Genomic DNA, 6,669 nt, shown 5'->3' on the forward strand with positions numbered 1-6,669 from the left:
TTCAGTAATCCTGGTTTAGTCCCAAGAAATTCCTCTGTGAGTTTCTGAAGTACAGAAATATTCTTTCTGAATGAGCCCAACTGTGAAGGCTTGTGTCAGCATCTCAAATACACGGTTTGATGGGAGTGGTACCTGCAGTATGGTGACTGTGCCTAATGTGGCAGTGTTCACCAGCTAACTATCAGTAATTTGTTGTTCCTAGTCAGGTTTGTGAATGTTTGTAATGTCATTTGGAAAGCTAGACTCAGTAGTGGGTAAAGATGGGGATGGGGGGGAATCAGCAACTGAATTTTTTTTTTTAATCTGGTAACCAGAGAAGTACTTTAAAGTTTAAAACTGGATTTGGACCACATTTTGAGCTGCTGCAGCTGTCAGGCTGCCTCTTCTACTTATACAATGTTGGTGCTGAATTTAGTGCGAGCTGAGTCTGGAGCGTGCAGCCTAGGGTAACACAAGATAGCATCAGGATGAAAATGTGTTTTCTTTCACTGAACTATTAATCTTTTCTCTTCTACATGCCCCACTAAATTGTACGCAGTTGCAGATGCTGCGTTATGCTCCAAGCATTTGCTGTGTGGGATGGGTAATGTTTGTTCTGGTAGTGAACAGAGGAAAAAGAGTGTGAAAAGAGATGGGGGTTGTTAGCCAGTGATTAGTTTGCCCCAACTAGTAGGAAAAAGTGAGAAGGCTGAACATGGCTGCTGGTCCTCAGTGTCCCTCAAAAAAGAAGGATCAGGTTATAGATACCCTCATAGGCAGGGTTTTTGCTGAACCTCAGCACAATGAAACACATCAAGTACCCTGTCAGCAGGAAGGTGAGTCCACCACAGCACATTCATAAAATCAGCGAGGATAAATTAAGCATGGCTTCATGCAGTGCCCACTGAAGCAAAAATAAGAAACACAATTTATTGGTTTTCCTTGGGGTACCTGAGTGTCTGTTTCCAGGGTAGGCAGCACAAAGCATTCAGAAAGGAATGTGGACTCCTGGGAAGCTCTTAAAAGCATGTCTCCGCCATCCAGTGTACTGATGCATTACTCAGATTGATACAACTCAGACTGGCCACTGATTGAGGAGGAGAGTAGTAGTGATGCTCAGAAAATGGCATGGCTTGAATGATGATATATGATTAATACATCAGCATTTGTCCTTTGTATCTCTAGTACACAAGAAAGTGAGGCAGAACCAAAAAAGTCTCATGCAGATGGATGGGGTGCCTTCCAGGTGCACACAGAGATTGTTTAGTGGCCCTGAATAGCTATTAAAGCTTGGTTGCCTGAAGCAGCATGGTGGAAGAAGCCAGAGCTCTCTGGTTACTTACCTGAGTGGCTGCTGCCTCCATGCCTTGAAATACACAGCGGTTCTGCTGGCTGGATAACAGTGACTTGTTAGACCCTTGCTCCTGTGAGCAGAAAGACACATCAAAGGTGACCAATCTGTGCATAACCACATTTTTTTTATTAATTTCTCCAGGGGAAAAAAAATAATATATATATATATATATATATATATATATATATATAAAACTTAGAATTGCTGAGTTTTGTAGCGGTAAAACTTTCGGTTCCTTTGTCAGAATCACTTTATTTCATATTCAGGGCACAAAACTTTTTCATCAACTGTATTGGCATATTGATCAAGTCTGAAGTCAGGGTTCCCACTGGTACCTCTATGATGAATAAAACCCAAGGATGGCTCAGCAAAACAAATTCATACCAAAAAATTGTATGCTTTTTCATTCATTATTATAATTGCATAGTTACTTCTAGTTACTTTAGTTGCATTTTGCACACTTCAAAGTTGTGTTGTTGTTGTTCCACTGTAATGTGTTTTACTGTTGACCATGAAATCCTGTAAGATATTTGTGTATCCTGGTACAACTGCATACAAGGACTATTACCAATGATGTGTTTTATATTTTAAAGTTCACACTGCTTCAGAAATTATTTCCCTAAGCCTGCAGCTAAAGGTGCAGATTGAATTGTTTTGCTAGTTTAGGTGTATGTGCATGTTTACTCTGTATATAGCATACTGGAAAGCAGCAAAATGACTTTGCAGTCTTCAATTTTCTTGATTTTATGGCATTAATAGTTTCTCAGAATGATCTATCAGTCTTGTATTTCACGTGTCTTATCTTTAAATGCTAACTATAGTTTATGCAAAAATGAAGATTATTTCACTATCTTGCTGCACCACTTATCCATACCCTCCTCCTCCTACTCATACTCACAGTGGCATTCAGAAGCTTGCTGAACACTTTTAGCCTGACAAGGTATCCTAGAATAACATACATATATACCCGACAGCATGACAATCCTCCTTTCAAACTCTGTTCTAATCTGTAACAAACTAAAAATGTTAAAGAACAAAGTTATGTTTCCAACAGAAATTTCTAAAACACGTTTATAATCTTAAACTTCATCATGGAATCAAGTAATTTACTCTACCTTAATTTTTTTTGGATTGGAGTCCATGGCTTTTACTATTAGAAGAAAAATAAAAACCAACAATGAAAGATCAGCTGCGTGGCTGATGAGATTAGTTTATCAGCCAACACTGTTACTCTTCTGCTAATGTAGATCACGTGCGTCTCCCAGGTACTGCTTCAAAGAGTTATCATATCTGGGAGTAAAAGCAATTGTTACAACACAATAGAAGGCTCTGTTCAACAAACAAATGACTTAGCTCGTGGGGGCCTACTAATGAGAAAGCTTTACTTCCCTTCTATTCACTTATCAGTGAGATACGGTTCACCATAATGTTCACATTCCTATTGAGGAGAATGGCAATGAAACTGTGTTATTACCAATATAAATGCTAAATTTGCCTTTTCAATTACAGGCTGATTCTTTCCAGGTGGGAGCAATAGAGCAAAAATGATGATTAATGGGCTCACAACAATGCTGTACATAAAATATTCAGTCAAAACCCAAGAGGAGTATGTCTTAAAATGGTTCTGAAAAGCATGTGAATTGCTAAAAGAAACTTGGGTATGTATTTAAGTCAATTAGAAGTCCAAGTCCTGTTTTCAAAGGCAGTAAGGTGTTTAAGAGTTTAAGCCTCTTTAAAAATCAATGGTAGTTTCTAGTAGAGGCCTACTATAGCTTTTTTGATGTTTTGACTCTCTTCCTGTAAAAAGCATAATTTCACCTCTACCAAGCTAGAACTAATGACTCAGCTAATCTGGGATAAATTCATTGAATAGAAGAAATGAATACTGAAGTACTGAATACTTCAGCTGAGATGTTTACCTGGAAAAATGGTGTAAAAACAAATAAATAAAGTTGGAGAACTCTAGTACCTTTTCCCTATTTTTTTTTATTTTTTTTATTTTTTTTTTTTTGAACAGCTGTTACATTTCCTGGATTCTAAGGTAGTCAGGAACATGTGTTTTGTCTCTTTGAACCTGGTGTTTTTAGATTTTGACTGCAAATTATAGAAGGAGGCAGATTAAAGTTGCAGGTGTGAACTGAAAAGAGAGGTTATTTGGCTCTTTATGTAAAACCAGAGCTGGGGGTTAAACTGTTATTGATATTGAAGAGACAGTATCCCTTTATCAACTCAACTTTATGAATCCTGTAAGAGTAAAGGTGGGTTCCTTTGCCACATTCCTTAATGTGCTGTCCTAAACAATTGCTACAGATACAAGAAAATTCAGTGTACACAATGCAGTTGATCTTTCCATATAAAGCTTATTTTGATAGATACAGTGGTTTCTGCTATGGTATACAGAAGCAAGTCCTTGCTAACCATGTCCTAGAAATGAGCATGGGGCTTTTTTTTTTTTTTTTTTTTTTTTTTGTTAAGACAACAGTCAGTATCAAAAATAGGTACTACATTCCAGATAATACTACATTGCTTTTATCCTTTAAGTCTCTCAGACTAAAGAGCAAAGTTCAATTAATCAGTTTTGCACCCATGTGAGATACAGTGATAAAGTATCTAAATTTGTTGTCCCTAACTCTGTTTAGGGAGACACTGTAAAAAATGATTATTTCATCTAGTGTCTTAAAGAATCTTTCTGTTAACATTAAGGAAACTTAATTCAGTTATTAATCTGGACTTGCTGAATATGAATAAGTAACAGACACGGTATGGGAAGGTGAAAGAAGCAACACCAACTAGGAATCCTTTTCATATCCTATGACTACAATCTGAAAAACAGAACTGTTTAGCTGAATATGCTTTCTTCACTCTCCTTTTTCCACATATATTTAAGCATGATTTATTACAAAATCTACAGCAAATACATACTTTTTTTTTTTTTTTTTTCGTCTCTGGCAGGTTCTATCATGCAATTCTAAACTACACAGAGGCAGAGTATTTCATTTCTTATTGCTGTCCATGTTCCTTTGGGAAACAGCTTATTGTTGTAGGGAAGCTTTCATTAAACTTCCTTTTAAACATAGCCTTGAATTCTATAATTAGTGAGCTTGCCTATCACCTAATTTCTTTGCCTTTGAAGCACTGAGTTTATCTGAAGTAAGTGCCCCTGCATCCCTTGGAGAATGTTGGAAAAAGTTGCATACTGCATACATGAAGTGTTTCCTTTTATCTCTAGAAAAAAACAACAACAACAACAACAAAAATATATATATATAGTCTTATTTCAATTCTACAGCAATCCAAAGCAGACAAAAGGGTTTTCTACTATAAATTGATCTTCATATAGTTTCTATAGGTCTTCACCCTGTGGAAAAGACTGAACTTAGATTTTAACTTTTTCTATGCTTTGCTTGGTTTTATTCCATCTAAACCTATTTTTAATCTCACATCTTAGGTCTCACATCATGGTTCAAGCAATTACTGTGGATATTTTTGCATACTTGTTTCAGAGAATTTTGGAGGAAACATGAAACAACAAAATATATTGAGAGCAAAGGCTTGAAAAGAAAATACATTTCCCAGCAAAAGCTATTTTTCCTCTACAGAAAACAGGAGGGTTTGTTTTTTGAAAGCAATATGCCTCTGTACTTGTGTGAGGCATTTGCAGACAAAGACTTAAAAACAGATATAGAATATCTTCCTGTCTATGTAACTTCCTTATACTTTGTAAATGCTTCATTGCCAGGTTTGACTGAAAAAATGAATATAATAGGAATAATTTATCATTTTGGGTGCTTACCTGAATCCTTGATTTGTTATGTAATTGAAAAATTTTGATAAACTATATTCTATTGAGTGTATGTGTATGTATATATGGTGGGTGAATGGATGCTAATGCATTTTCTAAGCTGTATTGGAACTGTTACAGGAAGTGGGGAGAGCCGCTGGGATCACAGTGAATTTGTTGTCATTTATTGAAGAGTTTGGATCTGTTAATCATTTACTAGCCTTCAGTATAGAAACAGCAATGAATTGGACTGCTTTTTCCCTCCCTGCTTCTGATAACAGGACTGAGACCATTATATAACCAAATTAATATCACTGTTTTGATGGTGATTTATTTCCACTTAGCAGATCTAGAAAATTTAGGCTTTTCCAACAATATTCAATACAACCTTCTCCAAGGAAGTTTCTGCTGTTCTTACTGCTTGGAGTAGTAGTCCTGTGATCAGAACTGCAAAATTTAACAACAGAATTATATTGCATGCATGGTTTTGCTACAATCTGTCTGGTCTCAAAGCTTTGTACATTCAAAATGATTTCTTAGTCTTCTAGTAAAAATTTAATTCAGAACTAATATAAATGGAACACTTTTTAAAATGCCTATTTCCCAGAAGAAAAAAAGAAAAAGGAAAAAAAAAAAAAGGTATATGCCCTATATACTGGAAGGCTTATTATGAATAACTATTCTCCTGAAAGATTTCTGCTTTGTACTTGACCATTTCAGACCTTCTGTAATATTGCAATAGCTCAAAACAACCTATGATGAAGTATAAAGTTTAGATGAACTCTTGTGCTTAAAAAGCAGAAAATACCGAGATTAAAAACTATCATCGCGCTTTAAAAATTAATGTCTAGAATATTACTCAAGCACACTTTAGAGAAGTGAACATCTGACAGGTGTCTGCTTCCCTGAGGAGACATCACAGTGATATGAAAATAATGAACTAAACAGCAATGATTAAACAGTTATTTTGATAAGATTCCAACCATTCCAGAGAAATAATGTCATTTAAGAAAAATTAAAGTTATATAAAATTGATTATAAGAAAGATGGTGTTAACATAACACTAAGGTACACCAGCTAAAAATGCAATCTTTATGTAAGAAAAGAGCAATAAACTGAATATTCAGAACATGCAAGTTTAATAAGGACTCTGAGCTTCTGTTTAAGATGAAAACTAGCATTTTACCAGTAGTGCAGTTAGATTTCTCTGTGATATCTTTTTCCTTACTTACTCTTAGAAATACTTTGAGACTAATATTAAAAACAAACAAACAAAAAAAAACACAAATTAGTTTTTGAAGGACTGGCATTCTCTAGACAATCATCTACTAAAATCCTCCTAAGCAGCTCCTGACATAAGGCGTGATAATAAAGTATATTTAAATTACAGTTGGCAAAATACTGTAACCAGGCATGCTGGATATCATAGCTTACTGTCCTTACTCCATTGTATTTAGTTATTAGTTCACTATTTCTCAAATTGTAGTTATTTGTGATATATTTTCCAAATAATCAGTATGATTTAATGAAAATACGTGACAATTTTCCCTCAATA

The 6,669-nt window shown here is 35.3% G+C and overlaps 1 long non-coding RNA gene across 1 annotated transcript; it reads left to right on the forward strand.

The window, feature by feature from the left end:
• The first annotated feature begins 1,300 nt into the window (after positions 1-1,300).
• Positions 1,301-5,572, forward strand: LOC137851764 (uncharacterized). Its single transcript, XR_011093444.1, has 3 exons — positions 1,301-1,428; positions 2,843-2,991; positions 4,782-5,572. It is a non-coding gene; the product is annotated as an uncharacterized lncRNA (long non-coding RNA).
• Positions 5,573-6,669: the final 1,097 nt, after the last annotated feature.

This window comes from Anas acuta, chromosome 2 (assembly GCF_963932015.1).
Source record: "Anas acuta chromosome 2, bAnaAcu1.1, whole genome shotgun sequence".
NCBI lineage: Eukaryota > Metazoa > Chordata > Aves > Anseriformes > Anatidae > Anas > Anas acuta.